General features: G+C 43.2%; 1 protein-coding gene across 15 annotated transcripts in view; it reads left to right on the top strand.

Moving 5' to 3' along the window:
- Nucleotides 1-21,812, top strand: part of LOC114276329 (arginine--tRNA ligase, cytoplasmic-like) — a 62,275-nt gene that overhangs the window by 4,193 nt on the left and 36,270 nt on the right. For 9 of the 15 annotated variants that reach the window (XM_082915598.1, XM_082915597.1, XM_082915599.1 and 6 more), the window contains exons 4-7: nt 418-481; nt 615-4,631; nt 4,763-4,839; nt 5,940-5,987. The gene's annotated coding sequence lies outside the window, so the exon portion shown is untranslated. The other 6 variants (XM_082915606.1, XM_082915604.1, XM_082915601.1 and 3 more) reach the window with 3 other exon arrangements.

Here is a 21,812-nt window from a genome sequence, read left to right as displayed (position 1 = left end):
CTTGCTTCTCTACATTTCAGGAGCTTTAGCAATAATGGAGAAAACTACAAATGCAAGACTGATGTTATAGGAGGATAAGTTACCAAAATATTTGATATCCATGTTTCATATTTCTTCTTTTCTACTTCTAAATCTGAAAATTCAGTCAAATAAAGAAACTAAATCCTAAGCAAAGAATCATGCCAATCTCAAATCATACCTGAGGGAGTAATGTAGGGAAATTAGTTAGAAGTTTTCTCTTGTTAAGATTTCGAAATTTCAGTGTAGTTTCTACAACAACATGGTCTAAAAATTCACTTAGTAGTTTATTTGTGGTAGTTGCTACATAATTAATGTCTGTTGGGCTATATATAATAAATCCATGTGTTTTTTGGGCGATTAATGTAGACCTTTTTTTATTCAATGGCAACTGAGCAGTGAGTAGTAACACAAGTGATTAAGACTAAAGAATTCCTCAGTTGAGCAGTGAGTCAACAACCATGTAATTCTCAGTTATCACTCAAGAATTCCTTCACTTATGTTGCTGCCATTGCTTGGAAATGGAGACTAAATTGGGCCCTAGTTTTTTTTAGTTTTTATTTTTTTCATTTATCCTTTTTGATGTTGTGATGCAGAGCGTGATTCTTGGGAAGCTAACATGGGCATGGAGATAGAAGGTGATGGGGGTGCATGCATATCTTCAACCTGATCTGGAAGCAGATCTCGTCTTGCCTCCGGTAGCAGCTAGCAGAGTTGACAACCGTGTAATTTCTACTCTCAGTTATCACTGAAGAATAAATTCACTTACATTGCTACAATTCCTTGGAAATGGATATTTTATTTCATGAGTAATTGATCAAAATAATTCTATTGACACGGCTTTTATAGGTTCCAACTAGTATGGTGTTAGAATTGTATGATGCACGATTCGATTCATACAATTTAATATGAGTTTCAACCAAAATTATTTGAATAATTGGGTGTGCTGTTGAATTGAGAATTGAGTAGTTCATAGGTTTTTGTTTACATAATGTATTGAAATGACGCCTTTTTCAACTACTCTGATGAAACAAAAATAGGGCAATTGGTTATACTGATATACGTGGTGTTATATATATATATATATATGTAATATGTAATTTATTTATATTGATCCTGTGAAGTATTTGATTGCAATTACTATAGTGTTCCAACATATGTGTGAGGTTTGGAAATTCCTTTCCAATAATTTGGGCTATATTTCATGATAAGCATCCGGAGGATCTTGTATGAGAAGGGAAAAAGAAATGGAAGGAAAAGTGGGACAAAAAAACTTTGTTAATAGTTTTATGTGGAAAAAACATGCAAAGAGTGAACTGCTAATACACGTATTATCTTATGCAATTTTATCTCTTCTTTTGTGGAGATTTTGTTGGAATTTTGTGTTTCATTTGTTGTGGCGCGTTATAGAAACCAAAAACACCCTTTTCGTGGTTTTTAGATAATTAGAGATTGACGATTTCAACTTCCTTTATTCCATTCAATAAGTTTTTCAAAATAATTGATCAAAATTTCCAATGATCCGGTTTGTGCATGTTATTTAAAATAATGTTACTTTTAGGAGTTGTTAGTTTTTCGTTTGTATTTTTTTTCCTTTGTGTTTTTGGCGCTAACCCCTTGCAGGCAATGGCACATATAGACATGGTTAATCATTTAAGGTAATCTCCTTAACTTTTTGATTTTATTTTTTACATTCAGGACAATGCATTGTTTAGTTTGGGGGGAGAAAATACTTATTTTGAGAAGAATTTATATATTTGCTTGCAGCTATGAGTTAGTTATTTTGTTAAAAAAAAATAAAAATTTAGTGCTCATGGTATTCTTTTGTTCTATACATTGAGTGATTGGGCATACTTGTGGTATTTAATTGCTTTAACTCGAGAATTGTTTTGAAGTTTGATATGCCAGCTACTTTGTTAAAGTATTTCGTGTGTTCATATTTGGAAATCATTGCACTGCACTTCAGCCACATGAATATGATTTTTAGTTGATAAGTGGGTATGACTTGAAAATCTTGAGGAATGATAGTGGAGACTTTTAACCCTGTGAGTTTTGTGCCAATCATTTATTGGAGGGTCATTATACATCTACTCTTAATTTTTCTTTGGAAGCGCATTAATTTGTTGTTTAGTCTCATTATTTTTTTTCATTTTTGGTTGAATGCTGAGAACAAATCAATTTGTTATCACACTTTTTACTCCCTCGAGGATGATGCATCGTTTAGGTTGGGGGGAGAAAATACTTATTTTGGGAAGAATTTATATGTTTGCTTGCTACAATGAGTTAGTTGTTTTGTTTAAAAAAAGAAAAAAAGGTGTGCATGGTAATGTATTGTTCTATGCATTGAGTGATTCGGCATACTTGTAGTATTTTATTGCTTTAACTTGAGAAATTGTGTTGAAGTTTGATATGCTAGCTACTTTGTTAAAGTATTTCATGCGTTCGTATTTGGAAATAATTGCACTGCACTTTAGCCACATGAATATGATTTTTAGTTGATAAGTGGATATGACTTGAAAATCTTGAAGAATGATAGTGGAGACTTTTAACCTTGTGAGTTTTGTGCCAATCATTTATTGGAGGGTTACTAGACATCTACTCTTAATTTTCTTTGGAAGGACATTAATTTGTTGTTTAGTCTCATTATTTCTTTATTTTGGTTGAATGCTGAGAATAAATCAATTTGTTATGACACTTTTATTCCCTTGAGATCATGAAAGTTGAAGGACCATACTAATTCTTGAGAGATGATTTTAGGCCATCTTTGTTTTTTTGAGCCTTTTATTTATTTTTCTTTCTTTTATTATTACTTCATGAACCATTAGAAACCAATTTGAGCCTTTATGTTAGCCTTTCTTTGTTTAACCCCACAACCCATACTTTCTTTTTACTTTTGTAGATATGTTGGGATTATTTGAGTTTGACAATGGCAAATTTGTTTGGAAAAAAAAAAGAAAAAAAAAGAAAAAAAAAGGAGAAAAGCTGAAAAAAAGAAGAAATAAATTGTGTTCAACGAAGGGAAAAAAAAAAAACAAAAAGAAGAAAAAAAAAAAGGCAGAAGGAGGAAGTTGAAAAAGACAAAAAGAAAAGTAATAGAAAGAGCAAGGCATTTGGAATAATGCTCTAATTGTGTTTATTTTTATGCCAATTGTCTCTCAGACGTCCTTTTTTTTTTTATTCAGCTTTGGCTTTTTATTATTTTTTTGTAATTCTTCAACCCAAGCATTACAACCAAACAAAAGTCCTATTTGATCTTGAGTGTGGTATAGTTTACAAGTGGACATGATGGATTGGGGTGATGGTGTGGTAATTTTAATTCTCAGTATTTGATATTCCATTCATGAGACTATTTATTTATTCTTTCATTATAGCGTTTTTCCAAAAAATTAGTATGCGGGATATTTTGCCTTTGATTTACATTATTCTACTCGCATATATTGAGAGTAATTTTTACACCATATTCTGAGTGATTTATTTGTTGAGTGCAATAACTGGTGAGATTTGAGTCGAAGCATGTTTCAGAAGAGATTTGGGTTATGTTTCACTTTAAGGCTAAGGTTGTGTATGTGTTGGCTAAACTTTTTCACACACGCCAAATTCTGAATGTCATGAGATCTTTACTTGCCGCTAGTGTCTTGAACTTTGATTGATTATCTTGTTAAGGTTGTGAAATTCATGACTTGTTCTTGAACTTTAGCATGAGAATGAAAGAAATACTTCGAGTAAAGAAAATTTTTGACGTTTGTGGGTAACATTTCTAGAAATTTTATTTCTCAGTATTTGATATTCCATTCATGAGACTATTTATTTACTCTTTCATATTAGCGTTTTTCAAAAAATTAGTATGCGGGATATTTTGCCTTTGATTTACATTGTTCTACTCGCATATATTGAGAGCAATTTTTGCACCATATTCTGAGTGATTTATTTGTTGAGTGCAATAACTGGGGAGATTTGAGTCAAAGCATGTTTCAAAAAGAGATTTGGGTTATATTTCACTTTAAGGCTAAGGTTGTGTCTGTGCTGGTTGAACTTTTTTCACACACTCCAAATTTTGAATGTCATGCGATATCTTTACTTGCTGCTAGTCTTTTGAACTTTGATTGATTATCTTGTTAAGGTTGTGAAATTCATGATTGGTTCTTTAACCTTGGCATGAGAATGAAAGAAGTCGTTTTAGTAAAGAAATTTTTGGATGTTTGTGGGTAACATCTTTGGAAACACGAGACTTTAACTCGTCCATGAGGGGTAATCTATTGGATTAAGGGCTTGCTGCATGTGCTAAATTCAATTGTGATTTCTTGCGGAAGTGGTTTAGAGTAGTTGCTTTTATTTTTCTTTTTGATTTTATTTTAGTTGCATTAATTGCTAGGTTCTAAAATTAAAGCTGGTTGGGAGGTGTGATGAATGCTTAAAATTACGTAGTTATTCTAGGAATTTTGGATATTATATTCATTCTCTCAATTTATATTTAATTGTGATTTAATGTATTTAATTTAAATTTTTAGAAAAACTACATTTGAGCTATCAACAATATAAATTGCTCAACCAGGCCCATAAGACTCTGTTTGCTTTGAAATCATCTCATAACATCCACAAAACCTCTCTCAAAGGTTAGACAAGATTTCATTGTACCTCCAGTCCTTTTATATTTTGATTTTGCTGTTCAAATATTTATTTGTTTTTCCTTTTAATTACTACTCATCTTTTGTTCCTTTTATGTAATATATATTGGCTGACTTAGATAATAGCAAGAACACTAGATCTGACCGCAATGTTGTCAGGGGTTCTTGGGCTGCTCGAATTTGGTGCAACAAGATGGTAATTTTTATCTTAATTTTCTAACCTCTACATAATATATATACCTTTTTACTCACAACGGTCTTGTGTTGTAGCTTTTCATCGAATAAAAGATAATATTGCTATTGCCTAAGGGCAATATTTCATATTTTTGTAGATAAGGGAGTAGAAAAGTGGTGCTGTTTTGAAAGAAAAAAGGGCCGCCAGTTGATTGACTTGTCCTCCCCGTGTCATTGTATATGATATGTTTTTAATGTTAATATTGTTTGTACTCAAATGAATTGTTGAGCCTTCACAAAAAGGTTCTTTTGTATAAAATTAGACTAGATTTGTTTCCCGGTAAATTGAGATCTAGATGGACCGGCCCTTTCATAGTTAAAACTGTTTTTTCTCATGGGGTCGTTGAGATTGAAAATCCCAGGAATGGTAATGTTTTTAAAGTGACTGGCCAACGTCTTAAACCAGTTTTGGAGAATTTCCCACCTGAAGAGGAGAGGAGTCCATTGAATTAAAAGACCCTATTTATCGAGACCCATAAACATAATAATAAAAGCAATGTTACTTTTAGGAGTTGTTAGTTTTTCGTTTGTAATTTTTTTCCCTTGTGTTTTTGGCGATAATCCCTTACAAGTTCATGGTTCATCTTTTCTTTTTTAATAAAATTTTTGTTGACGCTCAAAAAAAAAAAAATATATATATATATATATATATGGACATGGTTCATTATTTAAGGTAATCTCCTAACCTTTGTGATTTTGTTTTTTACATTGAGGACAATGCATCGTTTAGGTTGGACGGAGAAAATACTTTCTTTGAGAGAATTTATATGTTTGCTTGCTACAATGAGTTGGTTGTTTTGTTATTAAAAAAAAAGAAGAGACATTGTCTAGCTTAAGAAGCTGTCAAAGCTCGAGCCATGATGGTTCTCATTCAAAACAGAATCAAACAAAACATGGAAAAAAATAACCATAAATTTATTGCACGTGTTATTAACTTACAGTTACTATTTATTTGGAATGTTGAAGTATTTTTGGTGCTTGATATTTGCCTTTCTCCTAGTTCTTCCCCCATCATTATGCTTACATATGTGCTAATGAAAGCATTGTTATTTTATTCTACAGTTTTACTCAGGAAATTCGTCTATTTTTTCTTTATTTTGGAGCATGAAGGAGCATAGCTCGCTTTCGGAGAGCTGAGATACAGGTTTGTAAAATTAATTTAAATTGAATAGATTACAATTGTCTTTTTTTTTTTCGTTGTGACAAATGCAATAAATTAAATAGGTTATGATTATTAAATCGATATAATTTTTCTGTGTTCACGAAATAAAAAATGAAATGTCCAACATCTTTAATAGTTCGAATTATCAAAACGAGATCTATGACAGACCTCATAAGACTAAATAGTGCTCTTCAATTTAAATTATGGATCGGAGAGAATTTCCTTATATAAAATAACTACATTAGTGGTTGTGTTTTTTTTTCACTCTCTAATTTAAGAGTGGATCGGAGAGAATTCCCTCATATAAAATAACTACATTAGTGATTCTTTTTTTTTTCTCTCTCTCTAATTTAAGAGGTTTCATAGGGAGTAGGTTATCGAATTAAGAGGAAGATCCCTTTCATTTCAAAATTTGGATTAGAGAGCATTATTTTGGCCCATGAGGCCTACAACATGCCGCGTTTCGGTAATCTGAATCGTTTATTTTATCAAGCATTTTGCGTATTTCATCTACACAAAAAAATTTAAATCCAAACGAAATATATTTAAATTAAGTGCATCTAAAAAATACATTTAAGTGCATCTGAAATGTAAACAAGTTATGATCATGAACTAGCAATTCTCTCACCATCGCTTCACATTCTTCATTATTTTTCGTTGCTTTAGACAACTGAACAACAACATCCAAATCATCTGACATGAGCTCTTCAAAAGTGAATTCAACTTCCTCATCATCTTCTTTCCATGAATTGTCTCTCTTACTCTTCATCTCTTCAAGAGACATCAATAAATAGGACTGCTATTTCTCGAAATTACTCGCATATTCTTTCAGATCCGACAAGTTAAACTTCGAAACATCCACAGGATGCCAATTCAATTTGCAGAGCGCCGTCGCCAAATCGGAAGGAGTGCCGACGGGAGAAAAAGTGACACCGGTGACGTGGAGACGAGAGAGTTCCACAGCTTTCTTAAAAAGGCTTTGACGGCCAGTGACGAAGCCAGAAAATTAAATTAGAGGCACTTATTAATTACAATATCGAAAATTTTTACAAAAATATTTCATGGAAGTTTTTAGGATTGATTTCGAGAAATATCAAAAAAATAATGTTATTTATAACAAGTGTATCATGGACAATATAAAAAAAATATAGATATAAGTTGAGGGTAATGACTACCGCAGCAACTACTGCCGCCGCAACCAACTTACGGAGGCAACATCCCGCCAAGGTGATAGCAGCTTCTTTGAAAAGCTTACCCTCTGCAAGGAGAGGGTAATGCCTGGCGCTGATAGCAGGCCTCAAGGCATTACTAGCCCAGGGCTGATAGCAAGCCCCGAGACTTATTGGTTGGAGCTGATAGCAGGCCCAGGGTACCAGTTTACCGCGATGATCCCGCGAAGATGAGAGCAGAGTAGCCCTAGCATAAGGGACTCCCTTTCCATTACCCAGGTCATAGACCTGCCTTAGTCGCACCGGTAGGACTAAGGAAGCCCCTTGGGCTTGGTACTAAGGCACAGCACGGCTGATAGCAGGCTTGGCTGTGGCCTTCGCCCGGGAAAGCTGGGGAGTTTGTGGTTAGGTGGCTAAGGGTGAAGGCTTCGTTGCGGTGAGCACGATCATTGTCGACAGCAGACTAATGGAGTCCTGAGAATGCATGCAGTGGCCAAGTAGAACTGAGAAGGCAAGTGCAGTAGCAAAGTTTACCGCTGCAACGGCACTTGTTGAGGTTCGAGCTGAGAAGGCAAGTGCAGCGGCAAACGCTCCCGTCGCAACTGCACTTGCTGAGGCTCAAGAGGAAGTTGCAGCGCCAAACACTTTCGTCGCAACTACACTTGCCGAGGCTCGAAAAGGTAGTTGCGGAGGCAAACAGATAGTACACAGTACATGCAGAAGGACACGTGGCACCTTCAGCATGGTGGTTCAAGGCAGAATATTCCATGTGATCCTCTAGGACACATGTCCTCTCTCTATTTGGCCACTTGGTGTTCTCTTGGTGCCAAGGAAAAGCCTATATAAATAGGACCCATTTCTCATGGTTCAATAAGAGGAATTTTGGGGATTTGGCGAATATGTTGCCCATTTTGGCACTGTCATACATTTCTTCTTGAGCTACTTGCTTCACCCTCACCCAGCTGCACACTCCAACTTCCAGACAGTTGCTGTTGCTCATTCTCAAGCCACTTCCACCATTCTTGGACCATTAGCATAGTTTTGCCTCTTTAACTACCTTCTCTAACCTCGAACCACCTTACATTTCTGGCGACTCCGCTGGGGAGGCTGCTTTGTTGATGGTTCATACCCGCTGTGATTTACACAACTCACTGGAAAAAAATGGCAGAGGATGAAGTTCAGCAAGGCTCATCAAATGGTGGAGCAGCACATGCAGAGGACCGTAACTAGAGTGTTGTGATTGAGGCAGTTCAGTCACTCTAGGATACGCAGAGGGAGATCCTGGCAGCTTTGCAAACTCTCGCTGAGGCTATTATGGCCATGGCTTCTCGACTAGCTCCAGCATAAGCACCTCTGCCCGTAGCAGTCCCAAACCCAGTGCCTAACCTGTTCCCTGAGGTCTGAGGACGACGCACTTCTGCTGAAGATTTGGAATGGGTAGATGCAACGTTGGCGAGCCAGTGAACTAGCCTCGTGAGAAAGACTGAAGCTGCCTGCACCGTCATGTAGATCCGAAAAGAGGTTATCCATCTGGTAGTCTCCAACGTTCAGATCTGGAACAGCAGTGGTATCCATCCCAGTATAAAAATCTTGGGATACCCCATGGTCAGTTGGCCCTTCCGAAAAGTGAGTAGGGTATAAGTTTGCCAGCTGTTTAGAGGTTGCCGAAGCAATTCGGTCAGAGGTCCCAGCGACTGCAGTAACAGTGTGGGTGGCTAAAGTGAAAGTTACCTTTTCAAGTCGGTCCAAATTTAGAGGGGTCAAAGCAGGAATAGTGGAAGCAGCCGCTACACTTGCACTCTCCTTAGCCACTTGGGTGTTCAGAAGTGGGGTCTGCTGAACCAATGGAGACTCAGGCTTGGTTTGGGGTACACGAAAAAAGACAAAATCAAAAAGTCATTATCTTATTTAAGTCACATCATCTTATTTAAGTCACATCACCTCTCTACCACATCACTTTAAACCCAACCCATACCTAACCCATATTTCTTAAAAAGTCAAAAAGTACGTTTATTTAGATCATCCCAAACCACCCCTCAGTGGACTGGGAGGAACCACCAGATGCAGCTCCAAAGGGAGGTGGTGCAACTTCCAGCGGCTCTCTCATGCTGCTATCTTCCCTTGGGGTCTCAGGAAAAAAATCATCTCTACCGACAGAGGAACGGCCGGAGTGCATAGAATCAGCGGGGTTTGATGGCTCTGCACCCTCAGCAACTAGGCCCGCCCGTAACAACTTCCACAGCAGGAGGAACTTCATTTTCTGCAGCTTCCACAACTGGCTCAGCCTCAGTAGTTGGTGCCGCCCCAGCACTTGGTTCTTCTTCAACATCTGGAAGTACTGTCCTGCGGGTCCTGAACCTTGTGACCCTTGTAGCAATGGGAAGGTCGTTGTCGTCGTCTGAATTTGAGGAAATTCAGATGGTAGTAGAAGAACATCCAGGGCCAGTGGTATGGCCGGTGGGCCCTGAAAAGAAAAAAGGTTTTGTGATTACCAAAGTAAATGTAAGAAGTCCAAGGAAGCAATGCAAAATATTTTCTAAGTATGGGTACCTTTCGGAGTCTTTTCTTACTTGGTGAGGCACGTTCCTCGGCAACTGATGCCGTTGCCTCTTGGGCTGTCCTTAGTCTGGAGCGGGTCGTCCGTAACTGTCGTGCCGACTTGAGTGGGAGCAATTTGCCCCAGACGGGTGAGGCTTCTCCACGGTAGGGAGGGATAGAAGCTTGAAGGGACAGAATATACTGGTCTGTTTCCCTCGGTCAGAGGGCAGACGAAGAGGTAAGTCAGGTTGCGGGATGGGTTCCATCGTAGGGACTACGGGAGCACTGTTGCAAAAGTGGAAGAAAGAGTTGAGGTTGTGGTGCCAGAACAACCTTTTAGTCGGAGTAAAAACGCCCTCTTTTCCAAGTGAGGAAAGCTTCATGAAGCCTAAGCCCTCCACAAGTAGAGCGGTATAATCACTGGCAAACCGCTGAAAGCTCTGGTGGTAATCAGTCTGAAGCGGAGGGGCATGTGGGACGCCCTGATCCATTCCAAACTGCTCAAGGACCCTGTTCGGTCGATAGATGACGCTGGACATGCCCTCCTCGTTCCACTCCGGTAGAAATCCGGGGCGTATCATGGCAGCAATAAGTAGGGAGTTGGCCTGGACACTGTCGAGGGAGAAATCAACATGGCGAGCCTCGGAAAAATAGAATGGAACCACAAAAATGCCTGGAAGAAGCTGAGTGAAAGGGCGGAACACACACTCCTCCATGCGGTCTACATAATCTGCAAAGGGTCTGTTGGTGCCAAGACCAGACCACCGAGAGATGCGAGGGAGGGGGGGAGTGGCGCACTTGCCTCGTGACAGGTCGACCCTTTGCATCTAGAACTGGACGACGCTCTGCATCAAGGACTTCGTCTGTGAAGAAAGGCTCATATTCTTTAGGGACGGGGCTCGTGGCAGGGAATCCCTCATAGAAGAAAGCGGTCAGGAACTGAGTGTGTACAAAGAGCTCTATACATCATAGCGGGCCCATGGATCCCCCCATCTCCGAATGGATGAGGTCAAGGCAGAAGTATAAGTTCCCCAAGAAGAGGGGGGCCAGAGGGATCTGGCTGCTGCTGTAAAGTTTGACAGCCAAAGGGAACACCAGAGGGTTGATACTCTCAGCAGGGTTGCTGGGGAGAACAAAAAAAAAAAAAAATGAAGTAACTGACGAATGCGGCCAAGTACAAGTCGCCGCGGTTGCCCGGCCCAACTACGGAGTTGCGACTCTCCTCTGTGATGTCGCCCACAACTGGCTGCAGGTCCTTGAAGAAATGCTTCAGCCAGAAAGATAAGTGGTTTTGTCCCTCTTGGGCCTCTCCTGGAGTAGTTCCCCAGTCCTAAGATCAGACTAAGAGCAATACTTCCGTGCCTCTCGAAAGGCTCCTTGGAGGGGGCAGTGACAGAAACTTGTTCTGCAGGAGTCAGGGACGCTGGATCGAAGGGGTGACCTCTACGAGTGCTCAAGCGCAAAAGGATGGCAACATCTTCGAGGGTTGGAGTTATCTCCTACCATGTCAAAAAAAAAGTCCGAGTGTCGCTGCTCCAGCGGGAGACAACCGTATCAGTGTTGGTCTGTACTTTGCGCACTGATAGCACTCTGGGTGTATAGAACGTCAAAGAGATAGCCAACTCAGGCAACCCCATTTTCCCAAGTGTATGGGTCCGAAGCTGTGTTACCAGTTGAGTTGGCAGTACCCTCAGCAAGAATGGCTATGTCAGCACATTTGGTTCCAGACAGCAGAAAGAATGACATAGAGGCAGCTGAAGAAAGAAGAGATCGGGCCTCGCGGGCAATGGAAAAGTATCATTAATCCATAGCTCGTGCCTACAATCAATCTGTTCAGTACAAGAAGTTCAATAAAGGGGACTTGGTATGGAAGATAGTGGACGTAATCATGCGGGGGCAACCAATTCCCAAGTTCTCACCAAGATGGGAAGGCCCCTGCAAAGTTGCTGAGGCAAGCAGCAGCGGGTACTACAAGTTGACAAGAGTAGATGATGGGTTCAGAATTGGCCCTATCATCGCCACATTGTCTGCATGCTCGAGGAAACCATCGACTGCCTGTGGCCTATCCCTCATCCACGTTAGGTCAAAACCGTTCCTCTCAAAGCTGCTTAGGTTTGCCTCGGCACTTTCCACGAACTTGCTCGGGGTTGTCAGAATCTTCTGAGTAGCAAGGTCACGAATGAAGCTGGCGAGTGACTCCAGCAGTGCTGTTTGCACCACATATCCAGGAACGTTAAAATCAATAAAGGTGCCGGGGTGCGGTGCCTGGATGCAGGGCGAAAGTGGGAGCAGCTACGGAGGAGATCCAGTAACTTAGGAAACTTTCTCTGAGGGCTGAGGGGATTCCCTCACACCGCCCCCAGCTTCAATCATAGGACGGAGACTGGTGGAGCGACCAAAGGTCTAAGGACGACGTAGTTCCACTGAAGATGATTGCCCAGCAGCATTGGAATGGGTAGATGCTGTGTTGGCGTCCGGGTGAACTAGCCTCGCGAGAAAGACTAAAGCTGCCTGCACCGTCTTGTTGCGCCGAAAAGAGGTCATCCATCTGGTAGTCTCCAGCGTTCAGATCTGGAACAGCAGTGGTATCAATCCCAGTATAAAAATCTTGGGATACCCCAAGGCCAGCTGGCACTTCCGGAAAGTGAGTGGGGTATAAGTCTGCTAGCTGTTCAGAGATTGCCGAAGCAACTGGGTTAGAGGTCCTAACGACAGCAATAACAGTGTGGGTGGCCAAAGTGACAGTTACCTCTGCAAGTCGGTCCAAATTTAGAGGGGTCACAGTAGGAACAGTGGAAGCAGCCGCTACACTTGCACTCTCCTCAGCCACTTGGGCGTTCAGAAGTGGGGTCTGCTGAACCAATGGAGACTCAGTGGACTGGGAGGAACCACCAGAAGCAGCTCCAAAGGGAAGTGGTGCAACTTCCATCGGCTCTCTCATGCTGCTATCTTCCCTTGGGGTCTCATGGAAAAAATCATCTCCGCCGATAGAGGAATGGTCGGAGTGCACAGAATCAGCGGGGTTTGGAGGCTCTGCACCCTCAGCAACTAGGTCGCCCGCAACAACTTCCACAGCAGGGGAACTTCATTTTCTGCAGCCTCCACAATTGGCTCAGCCTCAGTAGTTGGTGCCACCCCAGCACTTGGTTCTTCTTCAACATCTGGAAGTGCAGGTCTTGAACCTTGTGACCCTTGTAGCAATGGGAAGGTCGTCGTCGTCTGAATCTGAGAAAATTCCGTTGGCAGTATAAGAACGTCCGGGGCCGGTGGTATGGTCGGTGGGCCCTAAAAGTAAAAAGGTTATGTGATTACCAAAGTAAATGTAAGAAGTCCGAGGAAGCAATGCAAAATATTTTCTAAGTATGGGTACCTTTCGGAGTTTGTTCCTACTTGGTGAGGCACGTGCCTCGGCAACTGATACCGCTGCCTCTTGGGCTGCCCTTTATCTGGAGCGGTTCATCCGTACTGTCGTGCCGACTTGAGGGGGAGCAATTTGCCCCAGACGGGTGAGGCTTCTCCACGGTAGGCAGGGATAGAGGCTTGAAGCGACAGAATATACTGGTCTGTTTCCCTCGGCCGGAGGGCAGACGAAGAGATAAGTGAGGCTGCGGGATGGGTTTCATCGCAGGGACTAGGGGTGTGCAACGGATCTGCCGACCCGCCTCACCCGCCCGACCCGACCCGACCCGAGGCACAACGGACGGATGCGTGACACCTGGCGGACGGATGCGGGTCTAGAAATACCAATTTCGCGGGTGCGGGTCGGGTCACGGGTAATCCGCCAATTCTATTGATTTACCCGACCCGTCCGCCCACACTAATTTTCCCTTTTTTCCCCCCCCCCAATCTTGCCTTGCCCCTGTTGTTTTCATTTGAGGTTTGTAGCCCTAGGTTTGTTCAACGACTATGTATGTCTCTCTCTCTCTCTTCTCTCTCTCTCTCTCTCACACACACACACACTTGAACGGAGGAGACGAGAAACAATCGGCGTCGGTGACAATGGTGGCTATCGACGATCGGCGATCGGCGACAGTGGTGGTGGTGAGCAGCGATCGAAGCATCGATTCGAAGGTAATCTTCTCTTCTCTTCTCTTCTTCTCTTCTCTTCTCTTCTCTTCGCTTTTTGTCTTCGATCGGTGATCAGAAACTGTGTTCTGTGTTTTTATTTTGTTATTTTTTTAGTAATTAGGGCTTCAGCTTCTTCTCTTCTCTTCTCTTCTCTTCTTGTCTTTGTAGAGATTTGCTTATTTTTTCAGGGCTTCGACTGTGTTCTGATAGGGCTTCGACTGTGTTCTGCTAATTACTTAGGGCTTTCACTGTGTCAAATTAATCATGTTTCAGGTTGCCTTGTTTCTGAGTATTTAATCATGTTTAAGGTTGCCTTATTTCTGAGTATTAAATTAATCATGTGTTAAATTAAGTTACAGATATGCTTATTTCTTGTGTCTGAGTATTTGATCAATGACAGCCCAAATTGATGACCTAGACTCCATGGTTAAGATTGCCTTGTGAGCAACCTTTTATGTCTCTCAGTTCATCACATGTTGAAATTGTGTGCATTAATGTGTTATACCTTGAATGGAACTTAATTTTGTTTGTTAAGGGTTTGTTAGTTTATTTGTTTGTTTTGGAAAAAGATAAGAACTTCATTGAAATATATAAGAAGTATGCAGAGCAGTGGCTTTCTTCTCTTCCATATCGCTGAAGCATACTGATTGGTTACTGTACTAGTTCTGAGGCAAATATTTGAATAGAGTATGTTATGATATAGATTAAATATTTAGAAGGGGAAGAAAAATAGTTAAAATTTACCGACAAAAAAAAGAAAAGAGAAAAGGAAATTAAAACAAAGAAAGGTGCCTTCTTTCTCTGCAATCTGGCAAAATTGTGGGTAATGTTGTTAATTGCGCCTTGGAGTACTAATGACGGGGAAGAAGACATGTATCTTGAAGTTTTCAGGTCATTATGTTAGGTTCTTCAGGTTGTTAGGGTTAGGCTTGTGTCAAACCGTGACGTGATCAGGTTGCTTTACATGTAAAATGCAGATTCTTTATTGTAAATACTGCTTCTGTGAATATGTGAAGCATGTTTGTGCTTCTTACTTCTAGCTGCTGTAAATAATTCTCTGCTTCTCTCAAGTTATGAAATCAAAGGCCAACCAGTTTATTTCGTGTGCTTTTGTGTCTTTCTGCTGTGTTTGGAAAGAATGGAGTAACAAAAAGTGAATAAAGTATAAATTACCTTTTTTATTGTTTTACTTTTTATTACCAATTTCCTTTTCTTTTCACAAATTAAAGATCTAAACACATTTTTGACTACATTATCAATTATCCTTCTTTACATGTGCTAATTGGTTGGCATCCTGGAAACATTTTTTTTTTTGGAACTTTGATGCAGTGGAAGCACTTCCAAGATATGTCTAACCAAACAGAAACCTCACGACCTTCTTTCTCATTCTTATTGCTCTGCTCTTTATATTGTCCTATTTCCCTGTATTACTTGAGAACATTTTCTTGTCTGTTGTGCCACAATTTCTTTCTCATACAACAGAGTTTATTTAGATGATTTCATCTTGTTTGAAATTATAGGGAACAACATAGCATGGATTTCAAAAGCATATTTTCAATGTTTTTTTTTATTGGTTTTTGGCAGTTGTTTTTGCCCAAGTTGTTTAAGAAATGTCACTGGAATTATGCACAACACACTTGAATTATGCACAGCTGACTTGAATTGCCCAGGTTGTTCAAGAAATGCTCACTAGAATTATGCACAGCACACTTGAATTGCCCAGGTTATTTTTGCATTGCCCAAGTTGTTTAAGAAATGCCCACTGGAATTATGCACAGCACACTTGAATTATGCCACTACCAGAATTATGCACACTTGAATATTGAATTATGCAAACTTGAATTATGCCTTTTTTTTTTTTTTTTAAGGAAGTGCGCACACAATTAAATTATGTTGAAAATTTGTAAACTTTTAAACCGCCAAACCGATTCGTATCCATCCGCCAATCCGCTCATCCGCTCAATCCGCATCCGCCGGATTGGCGGACGGATGTGGATTGATTTTCTCCAATCCGCCAATCTGGCGGACGGATGGCGGATTAGAGGTTTCGTGGCCGCAACCGATCCGCGCCCACCCCTAGCAGGGACTACGGGAGCATTGTTGCAAAAGTTGAAGAAAGAATTGAGGTTGTGGTGCCAGAACACCCTTTTACTGGGAGTAAAGGCGCCCACTCTTCCAAGTGAGGAAAGCTCCATGAGGCCTAAACCCTCCACAAGTAGAGCGGTATAATCACGGAAAAACCGTTGAAAGCTCTAGTGGTAATCAATCTGAAGTGGAGGGGCTTGTGGGACGCCCTAATCCATGTCGAACTGCTCAGGGACCTTGTCCGGTCGATAGATGACGCTGGACATGCCCTCCTCGTTCCACACGGGTAGAAATCGGTGCGTATCATGGCAGCAATAAGAAGGGAGTTAGCCTGGACACTGTCGAGGGAGAAATCAACATGGCAAGCCTCGAAAAAAGAGAATTGAACCACAAAAATGCCTGGAAGAAGCTGAGTGAAATGGCGGAACACACACTCCTCCATGTGGTCTACATAATCTGCAAAGGGTCTGTTGGTGCCAAGACCAGACCACTGAGGGATGCAAGGGAGGGAGTGGCACACTTGGCTCGTGACAAGTCGACCCTTTGCATCTAGAACAGGACGACCCTCTGCATCAAGGACTTCGTCTATGAAGAAATGCTCATGTTCTTTAGGGACGGGCCCCGTGGCAGGGAATCTGTCATAGGGTTGCTGGGGAGAACAAAAAAAATCAAAATGAAGTTACTGACGAAGGCGGCCAAGTACAAGTCGACACGGTAGCCGTCCCAACTACGGAGTTGCAACTCTCCTCTGTGATGTCGCCCACAACTGGTTGTAGGTCCTTGAAGAAATGCTTCAGCCAGAAAGATAAGTGGTTTTGTCCCTCTTGGGCCTCTCCTAGAGTAGTTCCCCGGTCCTAAGATCAGACCAAGAGCTATACTTCCGCGCCTCTTGAAAGGCACCTTGGAGGGCAGTGACAACAACTTGTTCTGTAGGAGTCAGTGATGCTGGATCGAAGGGGCGATCTCCACGAGTGCTCAAGTACAGAAGGACGACAACATCTTCGAGGGTTGGAGTTATCTCCACCCATGCCATAGAAAAAGTGTGAGTGTCACAGCTCCAGCAGGAGACAACTATATCAATGTTGGTCTGTACTTTGCGCACTGATAACTCCCTTGAAATCGAAACGGCATTGTAGAGACGAACATCCCGTAATCGCTGCTCGAAGCCACCATCTGCAATGATGTCATCAACCCAGAGGGACCAGCCTGTTGAAAGGCCCGAGTGAGTGCGATAGTCGATGTGTGAATGGGGGAAGTCACCACGCTCTACGCGAAACCGCAGCACAGAGACTGGGTTCACCATGTTAGCATCATCCAAAGCTGCCTCACCAAACGGAAGTAGAGGCTCCTCCAAAGGAAGGGCATCAGGAACGAAGGTGTCAACGGCCTTCCAGAAAAGGTCAGCTAGCCCTCCAAAGTGTGAGGCCCTCCTCCACTCAGTAGGGGGTGGGTCAGTCCTGTCGGGTAGAAACCTTGTTCTGGCCATAAGGAAGTATAAAGAAAAGTAAAAAAGACTTTGAAAAGTGGGGACAAGGAAGAGAAGAAGACAAGGAGACAGAAAGTGTGTTTGGGCGGAAGTGGGAACCAGTGGTCCCAAGGATGCTGTTTATAAAGAAAGTAGCAAAAGGGCGTCGACACGCTTCCCTTGGCCCATTATGACCCGTCAGTCGAAAGGGTGATCCTTTTAAGAGCCGACACAACTTCTGACCGAACCGACGAACCCTGAGGTTACTTGCTGGCGGGAAACCAGGAACGTGTCCTCCACTGGGGCAGGGGGCAAATGTAGAGGGTCAGAAATTAAACCCCAAATTAAGTATGGGCCTAAGTACTGAGGTCGCCCCAAAGAGGCGACCAGGAATGAAAAAGGAGCATGGGCTAAAGGCCGAGGGAAGTGGGCCAACAGTGGGTCGGTGTAGGTCCAACCTGCCAAGGGTCCAAACAGACTCCACGAAGGAAAATGACCGAGTCAAGTTGCAGCGGGAACACATGCGACGGTCAAGTTGCAGAGGGAATACATGCAGCGGGGAAGTTACCGAGGTACTTTGCCTCAGCGCTGCCATTCTTAATATCTTCGGCCCTGCCGCCATCCAAAGTTGACGAGGGAAAGAGAAAGCCGAAACAACTAAGTTGCAGAGGCAACAGTTGCGATGACCAAGTTGCGGAAGCATTTTGTCTTAGCGTCGCCATTCCAAGTATTCTCGGTTCCGTCGCCACCTGGAGTTGCTAAGGGAAGGAGAGAACCAAAGCAACCAAGTTGCAGAGGCGCCCAAGTTGCATAGGCATTTTGTCGGCGCCGCCATCTCCAATATTGTCGGTTATGCCATTTGAACTTGTCACGGGAAATGACTAACGCAGCAACCAACATGTGGAGGGAACATCCCGCCAAGGTGATAGCAGTCTCTGGGAAAAGCTTCCCCTCTGCAAGTAGAGGGTATTGCCTAGCGCTGATACCAGGCCTCAAGGCATTACTAGCCCTGGGCTGATGGCAGGCCCCAAAATTCACTTAACTTGGCACTGATAGCAAGCCCCAAGACTTACTGGTTGGAGCTGATGGCAGGCCCATGGCACCAGTTTACCGCGACGATCCTGCGAAGATGGGAGCAGGGTAGCCCAATCATAAGGGACTCCCTTTCCATTACCCAGGTCATAGACCTGCCTTAGTCGCACTGGCAGGACTAAGGAAGCTCCTTGGGCTTGGTACTAAGGCACAGCACGGCTAATAGCAAGCTTGGCTGTGGCCTTCGCCTGGGAAGATGGGGAGTTTGTGGTTAGGTGGCTAAGGGTGAAGGCTTCGCTGCAGTGAGCACGAACATAGTTGATAGCAGACTAATGGAGTCCTGAGAATGCATGCAGTGGCCAAGTAGAACTGAGAAGGCAAGTGCAGTAGCAAGGTTTATCGTTGCAAGTGCACTTTCTGAGGTTCGAGCTGAGAAGGCAAGTGCAGCGGCAAACGCTCCTGTCGCAATTGCACTTGCTGAGGCTCAGGAGGGAGTTGCAGTGCCTAACGCTCCCGTCGCAACTACACTTGCTGAGGCTCAAAAAGGTAGTTGTGGAGGCAAACAGATAGTGCACAGTACATGCAGAAGGACACGTGGCACCTTCAGCTTGGTGGCTCAAGGCATAATATTCCATGTGATCATCTAGGACACATGTCCTCTCTCTATTTGGCCACTTGGTGTATTCTTGGTGCCAAGGGAAAGCCTATATAAATACGACCCATTTCCCAAGGTTCAACAACAGGAATTTTGGGGATTTGGGAGAGATGTTGCCCATTTTGGCACTGCCATACATTTTTTCTTGAGCTACTTGCTTCACCCTCACCTAGCTGCACACTCTCCAACTTCCAAACCGTTGCTGCTGCTCATTCTCAAGCCACTTCCACCATTCTTGGACCATTAGCATAGTTTTGCCTCTCTAATCACCTTCGCTAACCTTGAACCCCCTTACATTTCTGGCGACTCCGCTGGGGAGGTTGCTTTGTTGATGGTTCATACCCGCAGTGGTTTACTCACCTCACTGGAAAAAATGGCAGAGGATGAAGTTCAGCAAGGTTCTTCAAATGGCGGAGCAGCACATGCAGAGGACCGTGACCACAGTGTTGTGATTGAGGCAGTTCAGTCACTCCAGGATACACAGAGGGAGATCCTGGCAGCTTTGCAAACTCTCACTGAGGCTATTATGGCCATGGCTTCTCGACCAGCTCCAGCGCAAGCACCTCTGCCCGTAGCAGTCCCAAACCCAGTTCCTAACCTGTTCCCTGAGGTTCGGGCTCCGATCCAGGTGCCTTCGGTAGTACTTTAGGCAAACGGTGTGGCCGCTGGTTCAGCTACCCCGGAGTAGACTGGACCATTCCAACTTACTCACTTTGTTACTCTAGCCGATGTACAAGCTATGCTCGAGCAAGAGCGTAGCAAGAAGCAACTCCCATCTCTCCCTGACTCAGATGTGAGGGCCCCATACTCTTAGGAGATATTAACCATGCCATACCCAACTGGGTATACAGTGTCCAAGTTTATTAAGTTTGATGGGAAACAAGGCAATGCGATAGAACAGGTGGTGAGGTTCATTAAAACTCTTGGTGTCCATGGCAGTGACCACTCTCTGCGCCTTCGGGTGTTCTCCCAGTCCACTTACTGAAAGGGTTTGCAGTTGGTATGTGAACTTGGCTCCCCACTCGATCAAGAGTTAGGAGGAGATGGTGAACAAGTTCCATACGAAGTTCTTCCAAGTCCAAGAGAAAGTTACAACCCTCACCCTTGGGCGAGATGTCCGAAAAGAGGGTGAAGAGCCTACGATTTCAGCCTTGATTGAGGCAGCTAGGAATCTTAGTACCACTGGTCCCTTGCACAGATCTTGTGACAGCCACCGCTACCCTCGCAGTAGCAGAGTTGCTGCGGTAACCTCTGCAGGAGGGAGCCGCTCGCAAGGGGAGACGACGTCCTCTCGGAAGAGAAAGAGTTATGAGGACAGAAATCCATGTCCTTGCAGCCTTGAGAATGTTAAGGCTCTGGTTAAAGAATGGGTAGCTGATGGTAAACTTACCTTGCCTCCAGTTGATGTCCCTCCAACCAAGAAGGACAAAAAAAGCTCGGATTATTGTGTCTATCACAGAAGCACTAGACACCCTACTAGGGACTTTTGGACCTTGAAAAGTATCTTCAAGAAGAAAGTTGACGCTAATGAGCTAAAGTTCAAAGATGCCGGTAACCGTGATGTGCGGAAGAACGCTTATCCTAACCACAAGGGGAAGGGGAAGAATGTACATATATGATTGGCTATCTCAGGCCTGTGCGTGATCAAGTGCATATGGCGTCTTACTATGATGAGTTAGAAGATATTGCAACCGGCCTGCTCCCTGAGACAGTACCTGTAGAGGCAAAATTCGCAGAGGATGCTAATGCCCAGGCCTTGCAAAACTCTGTTAAGTTTTGTGCCTTCTCTGACCAGTTGGGACTGAGCTAAGCCGCCAGGTTGGAAGCAACAAAAGCCCTTATTAATATCTTTGAAGTGCACCATGATGAAGTTGCTGAGGGTAAGGAGTATGCTCCTCGGTGCATCTAGGAAGCTTATGGGGCCATTACTTTTTCAGAGGCACAGAGCATACTCATTTCCCCATAATCGTCCTCTTTTTGTCACACCATACATCAATGATGTAGAGTTCAAGCGTGCTTTCCTTGATGGCGGGGGCGTCCATAAACATCCTCACTACTGACACCTTTGTGAAGGCTGGTATCCCAGAGTCCAGGATGGTTTGCCAACCCATCACTGTGAGGGGTTTTGGCGGCGAGAAAAAAGATACCAAGGGCCATGTGGTCGTGGACTTAGCAGTCGGTGATATCCGTTCCGCAACCAAGTTTCATGTGATTGAAGCGGACACAAATTGCCACATGATACTTAACAGAGCTTGGACGCACTGATATGGAGCTATCCCGTCGAGTTATCACCAATGCGTGAAGGCAAAGTTAGGAAAGCGCACAGTAACCATATAAATGCGTCTGAACAACCATTTGGGGTTGAGGAGACACACTATTCGGATGCAGTTTTCTTTACTAAGTTGTCAACGGGTGAAACTCCAAGGACCGGTAAAGTTGCAGGAGTAAAATTGCCAAAATGGGAAGGCATTCGGGATGTAGAGGCTGCTCTAGAAAGTAGTGGGCAGAAGAGGAGCAGCAAGTCCACAAGTCCTCCGCCCAGGATTGTTAAGGTACATGAGGGCGGTAAGACAGTTTACTACCTATGACGGGTCTTGGAGGCCAGGCTTCATACCTTGGGAGGATGGCCCTGAGACAAATAAATGTGACGACTACGAGTCCTAAGAAGAGTTGGTGGAGACGCCTGAGCCCGCCCTTGAATGCGTGCAAGATAGACCCAAACCGCAGCAGGAGGTGCTTGCTGAGGTCAACCTCAGCGACT

This window comes from Camellia sinensis, chromosome 2 (genome assembly GCF_055761805.1).
Source record: "Camellia sinensis isolate YWXY chromosome 2, ASM5576180v1, whole genome shotgun sequence".
Classification (NCBI taxonomy): Eukaryota; Viridiplantae; Streptophyta; class Magnoliopsida; order Ericales; family Theaceae; genus Camellia; species Camellia sinensis.
Note: the sequence above shows the minus strand (reverse complement) of the source record. Positions and strands in the feature narration are given on the sequence as shown.